The 15685-nt window shown below is 37.2% G+C and overlaps 1 protein-coding gene and 1 non-coding gene across 5 annotated transcripts in view; one reads left to right on the forward strand and one right to left on the reverse strand.

Annotated features, from left to right (window-relative positions):
* MED13L (mediator complex subunit 13L) overlaps window positions 1-15685 on the reverse strand; it is a 319642-nt gene that overhangs the window by 117375 nt on the left and 186582 nt on the right. The gene's annotated exons all lie outside the window — the stretch shown is intronic.
* LOC112205077 (U6 spliceosomal RNA) lies at window positions 7669-7775 on the forward strand. Its single transcript, XR_002938941.1, has one exon. It is a non-coding gene; the product is annotated as a U6 spliceosomal RNA (small nuclear RNA).

Consider the following 15685-nt stretch of genomic DNA (forward strand, 5'->3'; position numbering starts at 1 on the left):
TGAATATTCAGGCAAACCTTCAAGAGGCAGAGAGAAAGCCTCACTATTCCATACTCCTGTTCTCTATCCTTTTGACCCTAAGACTCAAATTGATTGGACACACCTGATTATACTAAAACTTTTCAGTTTGACAGCTCTAGAGGAAGGCACAGACCATGTGACTACTACAAGGGTGCCCTTGACAGAACAGCATCCAGCTTAGCCCCTTAGGGCAAGTATGCAGACCACTGCATATAAATTCAGAGAATGTGTAAGGATGGAAACCATTTTCCTCTTCCTAAATATGTATTTAAATACCCTGCTTGGAGCTTTATTGCGCAAGCAAGGTTCATTTAAAACAAAAACAGGATTAGGAATCTTCTTCAAAGCCTAGAAGACTCTACAGTGTCTGGTCTCCACAAATAGTTTTTCCACTGTTTGCCATTAAACTTTCTAACCCAGAGGCTAAAAAAATGAATGACCACTGTTTTTTGTTTCTTCTTTAATATCTCACACTTAACATTAAACCACTATATCTTACCTTTTTCATTTTGGGGGGAAATATGGTATTTATTATTTCTTTGCTAAGACTAAGTGCAAGCAACTTGGAATCAGACTGTTCTAGCAGCTGCCCCTTTGCAGTGTGACCTTGGTCAAGTTATTTATCCCCATGTATCTCAATTCCTTTAACTAAAATTAGGAGTATCACTACTACTACTACCACTTAATCTCACAAGGCTACTGTGGGGGATAACAAGACATAAAGACTGTACAAGCAGTTTGCATAAACGTCCTGCCCTTCTCCTTTAAAACGTGTTCTCAGCACTTTCTAGATCTGTGTAATATGACTCCCTAGGACTCCATTTCCTCAGCTGTAAAACCAAAGAAAATAACACAAAGCACCAGGTATGTAGTGAACACTGGAAATAATTTATGTAAAGCATTTATTAGCACAGTATCTCAAAAAATGCTAGTCCTGACTTATAAATAATAGTTCCTTTTCCTTCCAACTTGAAGCTGTGCTACTGAACATCTTCATGTTGTAGCTTTTGATGCTGCCATTTCAATTTGTCTTTGAGTACATATCTAGACCTGCAAGCTCCAGGAAATAGACTTCCTTTCTGCTGGCTCCTTCCCTTAAAGGTTGAAGAAGATGCCAAGTGATCTAATCCATCCAGAGAAGCTATAGTGGCACCAGATAGTACCATAAAGAGTATGCTATAATAGGTTTCAGGTGTTTCTCAATTGCAGTAGTGTGAGATACACTCTAGCCTCAAAAAATTAACAGGAGCCATTGGAGCCAGAAGATTTTTTAAGTGCTAAAATCCTTGGCAGGGGACACAATAAAATAATACAAAAGGCACTTAATGGGGGCCAAGCATGGTGGCTCATGCCTGTAATCCCAGCACATTGGGAGGCTGATAACAGAGGACTGCTTGAGACCAGGAATTCAACACTGGCCTGGACAACATAGTAGGACCCTATCTCTACAATAAATACACAAATTAGCTGGGCACAGTGGCACACACCTGCAGTCTCTGTTACTCAGGAGGCTGAGGGAGGAGGACTGCTTGAGCCCAGGAGTTGGAGGCTGCAGAGAGCTATCATCACACTATTGCGCTCCAGCGTGAGTGACAGAGCGAGGCTTTGCCTTACAAACAAAACAAAATAAAAACCAAAAACTACAAAACGCACTCACTAAAAACAGTCCCAGGGCACATTAATGAATTCTGCAGAAGCAAGGGGTCAAGAGCAATTGGGAGAAGTTATGTATGAATCACCATAATATTGTGACAAGTCTGAACTAAGCCCCCAAAAGAAGGCTTGTTTTTGAGGGTTTTTTAAAGCTATTTTTTTAATCTTTAAGTATCAAGACCATGTTTATCTGTAGCCCTGGAATCACATAATTCTAACAAGCAACTATTCCAATTTTTCAGTCATTACTGCCAATTTGGGAAAGCAATTCACCATCTTTTATACATCTTGAGCCCAAAGGGCAGAGCACAAATGGACATAAAATAATGTCTCTGCTACTCTCTGGGTCTCAGGAGTCATATTTTTAGGGCAACCTCTTCATATCTTCCACGGCTGCTAAGCAAGCACTTTCCTCTCCAGTCAGTGCAGTCTTTCCTTGAGACACCACGGTGACATGTGTCTGTCTTACTGCTGCTTCCCTCCTCTTGATTCCACCCCAAGGCATCCAAACCTTACAGGCTTGTCAAAGCCCACTTTAACTTCATAAATATCTCTTCGTTACTAGAGCCCCTATCAGTATCTACCTGTTTTCACCTTTACTTCTTATCATCTATTTAACAGATCAAGATACTAATTATAACAGTGTCTTACCTCTAATGGCTTTAAATGCTTACGTCTTATCTTCATAATAATACTGAGTTCCTCGGCAGGACTTCGGAAAGTTATTTTACTCATGCCCACTAATGGCCAAAGCAAGATCATTTTTCTTTGTGAAAAACTACTGTTAAGAAGAGCTACTCACAGAATATAGATAACAAAACAAATGTATTAGGAAATCAGTAAATAAGGTAGAACAAGTATTTACAGTGAATATAAAGTATCTTCTTTATATTCAGTTGACAGTCATATATGCATATACTTGGACTGAATGTCATAACTGTTAAGTAAAAATAAAGGAATGGAACAATGGGCAGAGTTATGTATACCACTGGATATACTATCTGTATAAGAAAGGGAATATACACATATGTATTTGTGTACATATGCACAGACTAATCTCTGAAAGGATGGAAATGAACTGGTAATAGGGATTAACACTAGAAGAAAAACTGGGTGGCCAGGCAGTGGATATAGAAGACTTACTTTCTCACCCTATACCATTTGGTGCTGCTAAATTTTGTACCATATACATGTATTTTCAATTCCAAATAACTTAAATAGGACAGAGAGCTTATCTATTGAAAGGAAAACATATTTTAGGTATACATATTTTAGTAAATTAATAAAATAATTTGCCGGGCACTGTGGCTCACGCCTGTAATCCCAACACTTTGGGAGGCCGAGGCGTGTAGATCACTTACGGTCAGGAGCTCAAGACCAGCCTGGCCAAGATGGTCTCTACTAAAAATACAAAACATTAGCCGGGCATGGTGGCAACTAACTGTAATCCCAGCTACTCGGGAGGCTGAGGCACAAGAATTGCTTGAACCCGGGAGTCAGAGGTTGCTGAGCTGAGATCACACCACTGCACTCCAGCCTGGGTGACAGAGTAAGACTCTGTCTCAAAAAAAAAAAAAAAAAGAAGAAGGAAGAAAAACAATTAAAATGCTCTGCTGTGCATATGAATTATTATGATAAAGACTCAAACATTCATCCAATCATTTCTTGGGTAATTCTAAATGCCAGTCTCTGCAATTTTGTAAAGAGATAAATTATTTTAACACTTTATAATTCATAATCATTTCTACATATAATTTAATTTCTACATATAATTTCTACATAATCATTTCTACATATAATTATAAACATTAACTTTATTAGTGAAAGCAGAATAAATAACTGAAAAAATAGTGGTTATGAACCTAGAAAGGCCTGAATTTAAATCCAAGATCCTAGACTTTGTAGATGCGTGGTTCTCAGCTTATGACTTAACTTCTCTGAACACTAATATCCCTCTTAAGACCAGAGTTCAGCAAATTATAACCCCAAGGCAAATTACATCCTGCCACCCATTTCTTGTAAATAAAGCTTTATTGGAACAACCTATGCCTCTTTGCTTACATATCATCTATGGCTGCTTTCTCAGTACAATGTGAGACCTGACTAGATTTGCCAGAGCCCATATACCCTACAAAGCCAAAAATACTAATTATCTGGTCCTTTACAATAAAAGTTCACCTGCCCCTCCTAAAAGTAAAATGCATCCAAACCACATCTACTTTGAAATTGTCTAAGAATATAAAATCTCACGATATGTATCCTAGAGCAAAAGAAAAAGAATTTAAAAAAGACTAAAAATTTTAAAAAGAATATAAAACTCCACTCCAAGCAGGCAGCAGGTCAAAACTATTTCAGAATGACATCAAGATATTATTTATCTTTTTCACTCTTTCTCCAAGCGTACAGTGGAGTTTTCCAGAGGCTACATGGAATTGTGACGTCAAAAGACTACAACACAGCTGTATTCACTTAAGCCAGATATTAAAGAAATTTGCAAAAACAGTGCCATTATTCTTACTACATTGTTTTAAAATATAGTCATTTTAGTTAAAATATAATCATTTATGTTAACATGCAGTGGGTTTATTATTATTATTATTTTAAAAGTCAGACATAACTTTCCTCAGTTTTATTTGGTGGTGGTGGTGGTGGTGGGTTTTTTTGAGATGGTCTCGCTCTGTCACCCAGACTGGCAGTGGTATAATTATAGCTCACTGCAGCCTCAATCTCCCAGGATCAAGCAGTCCTCCCACCTCAGCCTCCCAAGTAGCTGGGACTACAGGTACACACCACCATGCCCAGCTAACTTTAACCTTTTGCAGATGGGGGAGGGGGGGTCTCACTATATTGCTCAGGCTGGTCTCGAACTCCTAGGCTCAAGGGATTCTCCTGCCTTGGCCTCCCAAAGGGCTCAGATTACGAGCATGAGCTGTCGCACCCAGGCTTTTTATTCATTTTATTATTATTAATTATTTTTTTGCGACAGGGTCTCTGTCACCCAGGCTGGAGTACAGTGGCGTGATCACCACTCATTGCAGCCTTGACCTCGTGGGCTCAAGCGATCCTCCTGCCTCAGCTCCTCAAGTAGCTGGGACTACAAGCGTGTACCACCACGGCTAATATTGGTATTCTTTTTGTAGAGACAGGGTTTTACCATGTTGCCTAGGCTGGTCTCGAATTCCTGGGCTCAAGCGATTCACCAGCCTCAGCCTTCCAAATTTCCTCCATTTGAATATTTTATCATAAATATTGATAAGAATCCACATAAACAAAAGCATCCTGGGGTCCTCAGTTTTGTTAACAGGTGTTCTGAGATCCGAAAGTTATAGAATAAGCTATACCAAGCTTGTCCAACCCGTAAACCATGGGCCGCATGTGGCCCAGAACAGCTTTGAATGCAACCCAACACAAATTCATAAACTTTCTTAAAACATTTGAGGTTTTTTTTTTTTTTTTTAGCTCGTTAGCTACCATTAGTGCTAGTATATTTCATGTATGGCCCAAGACAATTCTTCTTCTTCCAATATGGCCCAGGGAAGCCAAAAGGTTGGACACCCTTGTGCTATATTATAACTTGAGTGCAACACAGTGGCATGATCAATTAGTCAACAAGAACAATTGGGCACAAGGGGCTGACCTTCTTTATATACTTGGCAGGGTTTCGATAAACAGAGTAGATAATATACTTGGACAATCAGTGAGACTAACACCATCCAGCATGCAATTTAAAATAAAAATGTGACAAAAATAACTATAACAATTAGAAGTTCCCCAAGATACTTAAGAAATTTTATTCAAAAGTTTGAAATAAGGTGAAAGCAGGACAGCTTGTCCTTTCAATGCCATATAGAGAGAAAGGCACATCTGAGGATCATGTAGCCCTCAGGTTCCCAAACCATGTACCAAAGCACCCCAGAACACTACAGCAAATTCACAAGGGTACTACTACAGGACATTCTCAATTTTTTAGGAAATCAAAGTAACATTTGTCAGAGAACATGCAAACTACTAGCTCAAGTTCACAGTTTCAGTATTAGACTGTACTACCTTACCTTCAATGAAGTCAAATATTTGTGAAACGTTTTTTCCGTGGTAGCTGTGATACAAAGTAAAATCAATGCAGATAGAAAATAACAGTAGTGATCTCCAGCCTGATTCTTTGGTTTGAGTTGTGCAGTGCTCACCAGGCATATACATCCTGTTAACAAGCAACTGCAGCTATTTAAGAATAAATTTTATTGTTTCACTGTAGTATGTGCATTACTTGTTGAAACAGTTACTAAGTTATCAGTACATAAATACTTATTATTTGTACTTAGTAACTAGAACTGTTAGGTATTTCTTTTGGCCTATAGGAATACGAAGGTATTCCTAGGGCACTATAAAAACAATAAAGTTCAGGAACTTCTGATTTAAGGGAACATACTTTGCACAATCCACATTTCACTGTTCTTTAAAGGTCACAAATTTAGTGAGGTTTTACATTAATTTGTATATTTGTGGACAGTAGAAACAGTTTCCGTCCTGACAAAGAGAGAGCCCCTATTATGGCTTGCACTCCTCAGGACATTAACCACTTTTGTAACTAACTCAACAATCTTATCCTTACATTCTTTTATACATTTCCTATAAAGTCCTAACTAGTCTAATGCTCCTTAAACTGCTTTTAACATCATACCTGTTCCCTCACTAATTAAAGAGTTATGAAAATGTTTGGCAATTATTTGTTTTATATTTGCATTACGATGCTAATTTTGTCTTTTTGTAAACTGTACTTTAGGATGCTGAAGTCCTTTTCTAGTATATCTAGAAATAACTATTTTTAAAAGCCAAAATTTAAAGATTTCACTAACTACCAAGTACTTTGGAGGAATGTATGTGTAAGAATACATATAGCATAAAAAAAGATTCTACACATACTCCTGTATTAAAATAGTGGATATACCTATATGTTAGAATATAATTCAACTATCTTATAAGTCTATGTGGTTTTCAACATTTTCTAACATTTAATAAATATATTCAGGCTGGGCACAGTGGCACACATCTGTAATCCCAGCACTTTGGAAGGCCAAGGCACTTGAGTTTGAGACCAGCCCGGGAAACATGATGAGACCCTGTCTCTACAAAAAATACAAAAATTAGCCAGGCATGGTGGCACATGCCTATAGTCCCAGCTACTGATGTGATTTGAGGTGGAAGGATCACCTGAGCCCAGAAAGTTGAGGCTGCAGTGAGCTGTGATCCTGCCACTGCACTCCAGCCTGGGCAGCAGAATGAGACCCTGTCTCAAAAAAATAATAAATGCATTCAATCCTTTTATAATCAGAAAAATACACAATAGACTTGTTTAAATGTTTGGGATGATCTATGAATACATTCTTTTTTTTAAAGTGCTATTAATGAAATTTTAAAAAGTGAATGAGTGAGTGATATAGAATTAAATTCCCTCCAAAGAAACATTTTAGTACTTCATTAAATAGAAGGCTAAGGACAAAAGAATAAATGGCAATATTTGTATAATTAGTTACTTCCAATGACAGACTATGCCAGTAAACTAAATATAGAGATAACAACTCATTTTACTCCCAATTTTCCACTTGTTCTTTCTAATTTTCTTTACTTCATGTCAAACATTCTTGTCTAGATCACTCTTTTCATTTCAAGCTACAGAAGTGACAAGTGCCTAAGAAGGGGAAAAACTTTCACTTTTGGGGGTATACTTATGAGGAACAGGTGAGGAGCAAGCAAAGTAAAAAGCAAATGAGTAAATATGTCTCTACATGTGTTGAATCATGTCCATCCAAATGAGAAAAAATATACAGAAGTGTTGGTGGTTTGTAAGGAACTTGCTTCTTTCCTCACCTGATAACTGACTCTGGATCCACTTCTGCCTGGGTCGCTTTTCACCTAGGCTGCCTCCGTTATTACCCAGAGTTGCTCTCTCATCTTACTATTAAAGATACTTGGCTCAGCACTACTTAGAACTTCCTCTTGTTCGCTTCAGAAGCATATACACAAAAATTGGAACCCTCCAGAAAAGATTAACATGGCCCCTGCACAACGATGACATGCAAATTCATGAAGCAATCCACATTTTTAAAATTATAAAAAGAAAAAAAAAAAGAACTCCATATTATGTGTGAAATATTGAAAATGGACTACCACACTTGTAGTGGGTCCTAATAGTCAACAGGCCTCTTTACAACTACATATGAATATAAGACCAAAGTCAACCCTCTGAAAACATTTGGTCTGAGGGAGGGAATGTTATGGGAGTTCCAGCATCTGCTTTTAATGAATGATTTATAGAACAAAGGACCTGAATACATGTAAACAACATCAAATGATTTGAAAGAGGAATAATAAAATGTTACACACTACTATCCCTAAATTAGGATCCTTTAATTTTGACAAGTTGATAGGTTTGATTCAGAAAACTGCATAAGGTACTATGAGAACCAAGAAAAATTTATGAAACAGGCTTTCAAAGATTTATCTAGTCATTCATTCAGTCATTTACATTTATTATCTCATTTAATCTTGTGCAGGCCAGGCGTGGTGGCTCATACCTGTAATCCCAGCACTTTGGGAGGCCAAGTTGGGTAGATCACTTGAGGCCAGGAGTTCGAGACCAGCCTGGCCATCTGGCGAAACTGTCTCTACTAACAATACAAAAATTAGCCAGGCGTGGTGGTACATGCCTATAATCCCAGCTACTCAGGAGGCTGAGGCATGAGGATCACTTGAACCCGGCATGGAGGCTGCAGTGAGTCAAAATCGTGTCACTGCACTTCAGCCTGGAAGACAGAGCGAGACTGTCTCAAGAAAAAAACAAAAAACAAAAAAAACACCTGCGCAACAAAGTGGACATCATCCCTACTCAGGGTTTAGAAACGAAAAGCACAGAAGCAGAAACATAGCATATGGTGAGTAGACCAGTTTGATTATGCACACTAAGAGTATAATTAAGAATGGGAGTTACAATAAAGTCTGAAACTTCTGTCATTTATTTTCAGAGGAGCAGGCTACTGGTTGGCAAATTCAGATCCATCAGGAAAACTCGTAATAATGCATATGTTCATCACTTCCTGAAAACGCTGCACGTACAAAAAGTCATAATTCTTGGGCTAAAAATTTAGAATTCTGAGCATTTATCATGTGGGTCAGGAAAACTGGCCCCTGTTCCTCTGCCTCCCTTCACCTGGCATCACCCTAGCCTCAGTTACAATTTGGTCCCTCAGTACCTTCAACTGATTCTGAAAATGCCTGACGTGTTCAAAGGAGTTACGAGTGGTACTGCATTCCTCCTTAGTTAAAGGAGATCAAATATACAGGATGCCAATGTCTCAAATGAAGACTACACAATGATGTAGCCAGAAGAATTAAGAGAGCTCTGAAACATGTAATGCTTGAATTTTATAGCAAGTCAAAGCACAAATACAGAACTCTTGGTTCTGCATCATCTATAGAGCATACCTTGTATTGTACTTCAAACACTGAGCCATGTTCAAACTTACCAGTGTAATATTCCTCAAAGGAAGAATCCTCTAGTTTGAAATGTACTTCATGATTTCATCAATTTTTTACTGGGTATTTTTAGCACCATGTGTTTCTAAGGGATGGGGAAAAGGGTGAGCCTTTCCACTCTTAAAGTGTCCTTTGGTAACTTACCTTTTTGAACCTACAAAACATGCTTGAAATGATCAAGGAATAATGCACGACAGTACATATTCATTCTACTACCTGAGCATACTCGTGTTCAAGTCAGTAGTATATGCTCCCAGAGAAGGGGTAAATGGAGGGCTGCAGGTAAAGCTGCAAACGTAAAAGTATATACAATCCCAATTTTTCTATTTTCACATATTGTTAAGAGAGATCATAATGTCTTGTTTCTTTCACTGAAGAATTCCAGTTGAGTGTGATATTTCAATCGTGAAATTAAAGCCCAGAAATATTATTTATTCAAGAACACAACAAATCATTAGCAGAAAAAAGTTATTTGAAAGAGGTGAACTATTTTCTGATATAAAGCTTAAATTCTAAAATACAAAAATTAGCCGGGCGTGGTGGCATGCACCTGTAATCCCAGTTACTCAGGAGGCTGAAGCAGGACAATTGCTTGAACCCAAGAGGCGGAGGTTGCAGTGAGCCACCAGTCTCCAGCCTGGGTGACAGAGCAGGACTCTGTCGTCAAAAAAAAAAAAAAAAGAAGTAGAAAGGAAGGTGTGGAGATGACATGCTACACTGAAATTGATGTTTTAAATCACAGAGACAAATCCCAAAATTTACCAGCCAACAGCCCAATTCCCTTTTAGTGATAAGTACCTCCTATATATGTAGTCATTTTTTTAAAATCTCAGTTAACACGGACATACTTTTAGCCAACTGTTTTCAATTATATATACTGCGATGTCCGTTTATTTTTCTACATTCTCAATAACAGTTAACACTAAAGAAACAATACTACTCAATTTCAAGAGTACATAATTATCCCTGAAATGTTGCCTAACAATGTTCCCTCTAGGGTCCTCTGTGTGCAAATTCCTACTTTATATATGAAGCACGTTTAAGATCTCAAAATGTGTTGAGGCTATTTCTACTACAAGAATTGCAATTCACAATCCAGCATGACAGGGCACAAAGTCCAACAGTACTGTAGGCTTTCTATTTAAAAATACTCATGGTAAAATAAGGGGCACAAACAGCCCAATTGCTCAAACTTGAACAAACCACTCAATAATGAATAACACTGATAAATAACCATACAAAACCAATAATTATAAGAATCAAAGATCTCAACCCAATTATAAAATAGTTTAAAAGATCATCTTTTAACATCAAGATAAGAATGGTGAAGAGACTATTTCTATTTTAATGACATAACTCAATTTTTGTTTTATGTTAGATTACTTTTCAAACCTCATTTACCATTTTGATCCTAAAGCATATGAAATAGATTTACAAAGGAAAAGTATGTCCTATTCAGTTTAACCCAACCTTTTGTGCTGGGAATTATAGATCCTGAGTAGAAAAAAAGGTAAAATTATGATGTACACTGGAAACTAAAATAAATGATTTTATATTAAAGATTCAATTTAGGAGTAATGTAGGAATGGGGAAAGGAGAAAGACTAAATTCTCATCTTCTATAGTATGAATTCAAGAGAAGATTAAAATCACTCACACACACACACACACACACACGACATTAAGAACAGCAGAATAAACATGTTATTGATAAATTTAGAGGTAAAATGCCAGAAGAAACAGAAATGTTACTTCAGGGGAGCAACTCAAAGAAGAGAGATGGAATTTAACTTGAATTGCCAGGGAAGACAGAGTGGGTGGGAGAGAAAGAATACGAACAATGGGAAAATGAGTTTAGACTATGCTAGAACTGTGAAGGGCAACTCTGGCTGGATAAAATGGCTTCTGCTGGGGAGCAGAAATGCTAGACAACGCTTGGGCGATCCCTACACAACTGACACCACATTATGTTCTTCTATTGGAGAGTGCTTCACCAAAAGTAGTCTAACCAAAGTATATACAAGGGCAGAGTGATTTGAAACAAAAGAAACCACAAGTCAAGAGACATAGGCAGAAGACAACAAAAACAGACCTAACATTCTATCAAGGAGGCAGCTCCACAGTTTCCGTAAAATGTAGTATTTTAATTTAGCAGTTTTCCACGATAATTCTTTTTTTTTTTTTTTTTTTTTTGAGACAGAGTCTCACTCTTGTTGCCCAGGCTTGAATGCAACAGTGGGATCTCAGCTCACTGCAACCTCCGCCTCCCGGGTTCAAGCGATTCTCCTGCCTCAGCCTCCTGACTAGCTGGGATTACAGACTTGCACCACCACGCCCAGCTAATTTTGTATTTTTAGTAGAGACGGAGTTTCTCCATGTTGGTCAGGCTGGTCTCAAACTCCCGACCTCAAGTGATCTGCCTGTCTCGGCCTCCCAAAGTGCTAGGATTACAGGCGTGAGCTACTGTGCCCGGCCCATGATATTCTTTAACCATAAATATCAAGCTATTATACTTCAATCTTATACAACTGTTAATAAAATCCTAAATGAAGCATGCAAGCCACACTTAACAGGTTCTCAGTCAGAGACAGATCTAATAATTTCTACGAACCATACTTAAAAGCTTTATTTTTATAACATCATTTAACACTCCACAACAAATAGTCATATTGTTATAATATACATTATGCATTTTCAAAATTTTTTCCTTTGACTCCATAAAAGGATAGCAACAGAACCACAATGCTAGTAAACACCATATTTTCAAATTCATACCAAAATCATGGTGATTTCAAACATTTGGTAAGACTACTTCTTTAAAATTAGAAAACAGCTGATGTCATTATTTTAGGGGTAAAATCAGTATACGATATGACATTTCTTATATTGCCATTATGTAGAAAGATTTATAGTAGAAACACCTACCTTATTTAATGCAAATTGTGTATATAAAAACTGATTCATAAATATTTGATTGGCAAGCTTTCTCTAGTACAAGAAATTACCAACATCATAAAAAATTATCCTTAATTTTTTCTAAATATTACTACCACCAGTTTCACTACTAATAGCAAACAGCTACCATTACACAATAACCAGATGTTAGGTTCTGTATTAGCTACTTTATTTATGCTATCTTATTCAATACCATAAAATTCATCACAAAAAAGGCAAGCTTAAGGGAGTAATTTCAAGCTTAATAGAATTTATGTAATCTTTTTCTTAACATTTTAAATTGTTTCCTTAAACTAATGAGGAAAAAAATGTTAGAAAAAAAATTGTAAAGTCAACCAAAAGCAAAAATATGAAACTGTATTCTTAACCATCTTTCCAGAAATGAATATTCTTGTCGAAAGAGAAATGTTCTGAAATCTAACTCTAATCTACAATGCTTTCCCCCTGCTGCCAAGTTGCTACACAGATGCCACAGTCAGAAAATTTTACCAAGTGTGATCACACTTTTCAAAGAAAGGACCCCATTTACTAACAGCACACTACGAATCAAACAGGCAGCCATCCCTCAATCGCCTCCATTCCCCTTACAATCCTATCATCTGCCTTTCAGCCTTGTTTGGTCACCTCCCAGACCTTCCTTCCTCTTACTGGTCTGTCTCATTTCTCATCATCCTACCTCATTCTGCAAAAAAAGTTCATAAGGGCTGTTAAGAAACATTTGTATAGAGCACTAAAAGTGCATCAGGAAAAGGTTTTATATAAATGTTAACTCCAAATATATAATAAAGATCTTTTATGTCTATACATTTTTTAAAAGATGGTACCCTCCTTGACAAAGGATGGTATGCAACGTCAAGTTTTACATCCTAAAATACTTATCAGGTTCCCCTCCCAGTAGTACAAAGTAGTTCCTTCCACTCCAACATGACACTCCCTTTAAATAACAACTATAAATTATGAAGAAGATATTAAAATCTGCAAAAACCTGAGTTACCAAATGCAGGAAGATCCTGGGGGAGGGGAAAGAGTTTACCACCAGAAGGAGGAAATGGCACTGAATCAATCATCCTCATTCTCATCACAGTTGTCCACCTACCCCTCCACCCCCCTTTTTAAACAGTTTGTAGCATAGGGCAGACTGAACCACAATAGCTAAAACTAACAGAAACCCGACCTTGGTTCTTAGTGGCAAAGAACCAGAGGACTGAGTTAAAGAGACCACAGCTGCTGAAAATGAGAATAGAAATTCTGGAAAGAAGAGAATCAAAGACACAAACTCTGCCCAAATCTCTGGCCAATTCCTACACTATGTGCATGGTGCAGGCTCTCAACAGCCCTTGGAAGGCTAAAACAGTGGTTTTCAACCAGGGGTGACTTGCCATCCCAAGGAAAATCTGGCACTATCTGGAGACATTTTGGGTTGTCACGACTGAGGGAGGAGGGTGTGACTGGCATCAGGTAGGGAGAGATCAGGGATGCTGCTGAAAATCCTACAATGCACAGGACAGCTCTCACAATTATCCAGCCCATGAATCAACAGTGCCAAGGCTGAGAAACCCTAGGATAAAAGAAGTAAAGAAATTTCAGCTTCTGCCCACCACAAAAGAGACAATAGTTTGGAATCTGAATTCAGCCAAAGTTAACCCCTTGCTTAAAAAAGAAAGAAAAGAAAAGAGGAGAGGGGAGGGGAGGGGAGGGGAGACCAAAATTCAGCCAAAATTAACTCCTTGCTTAAAAAAGAAAAAAAAAGGAGAAAAGGCCAAATCCACAACACGTTCAAAGATAACAGAATCCAGAGTCTCCACACTATATCATTGTTCAGAATATAATTCAAAATTATTCAACATATGAAAAAACAAGAAAAATCTAACCCATATTCAAGAGAAAACACAACCAATGGAGAAAAATCCAGATTTTTTTTAGTAGCAAAAATCTGTAAGCAATTATTGTAAGCAGCTTAAGGACATAAAGGAAAATGTGCTCACAATGAATAAACAAATACAAAATCACAGCTGAGAAATGGAAATAAAAAAGGTCCAATGGAAATTATGGAACTGAAAATGACATTATCGAAAATAAAATATACACTTTCCAGTTATTTAAATCTTCTTTTAAAATCTGCCTTCTTTTATGTCCACACCATAGTAATGTTCACTAAATTCTTTTCTATAAAGATGGGATCTCACTGTGTTGCCCAGGCTGGACTTGAACTCCTGAACTCCTGGGCTCAATCAATCCTCCTGCCTCAGTCTCTCAACTAGCTAGGACTATATGCATATGCCACAGCACCCGGCGATTTTCACTAAGTCTTGACTATAATAATATAAACCAGAAACTAAATGGAAATGAAAAGGATGATATCATCTAAACATTTGATATTATTAAATCAATGGGTTCAGTCTGAAAACATACCATAAGTATTACAGTATCCTTTTAGGATTAGTAATAGAGGTGGCAGAAATACATGGTAGACTATAACAGGAATTCATAAGTAATAATCTCAAGATTCTTAAATTTTTAAGCCACACTGGAAAATTAATTTATACTTAGTACAGCTGAAATTTTCCAAATTAAAATTAAGACAACATTCCCCTCTCGCCTACACAGATGAATTGTTTTCTCATTTTGTAAATAAATACAAAATAAATGTGGAAATGAAAAAATATAGTAATAGCATAAAAATAGGAGCAGTCATTTCCCTCAGACAAGTCTGTTTTTAACTTGCCATAAAATTCCCCCCATGTTACTGAGATGCCATGAAAAAAGAATGGAAACAACCTTCCAGGCATATTCATTTTTATACTTTCTCTAAATTCTAAGATACTTCAGCAAAGTATGCCAAATTTAGCTACATTTACAAAGCAGAGGATAAGACATTCCTTTTTAAATGTAGTCAACTTCTAGAGTAATCCATTTCATTAATCTATGAGAATGATCTAGTTGATATACTGCAATATCATTCTATGGTACTTAGGCTCAGTCTATTATTTGGTCAGAAAAACATACCATGAACAACATCCTAAATGAGGCTGAGATATGAGTAAACTGAACAGTACTTCCCTCATGCTACCAAAAGGTTAAACTTTGAACCTTTATTCATTCATGCTCTGAAGCTTCAACTGACTTTGTTTCCAACAGGGAAAGTGGCTTTTGGCTAAGACACCTTAAGCAAAGGTGAATAGGTGGTCACCTCTGTAATAAAAACTGAAATTAACACCTCAACTCCCATTTGGGACCTACAATTTCTCCTCCCATTTCTTGATCTGATTATGAGTATCGTCACTCAAGTTAACATAATCCTTCCCTCTCTACAAACATGTTCTTTTAAAATTTTCCAACTCTTGGGAAGAATGATATCAAATCTCTTGCAGTGGTGAATACAAGAGTTACTTTCTGCTTACAGCAGAACTAAATACAATGAAGGTAACATGCTCTGAGTGGTAGAGAAAAAAAGAATAAAAGATATGGATATATACAGAGACATACATGGATAGGACATGTCCAGAACTTCACCAACTTCACTTCAC

This window comes from Pan troglodytes, chromosome 10 (genome assembly GCF_028858775.2).
Source record: "Pan troglodytes isolate AG18354 chromosome 10, NHGRI_mPanTro3-v2.0_pri, whole genome shotgun sequence".
Classification (NCBI taxonomy): Eukaryota; Metazoa; Chordata; class Mammalia; order Primates; family Hominidae; genus Pan; species Pan troglodytes.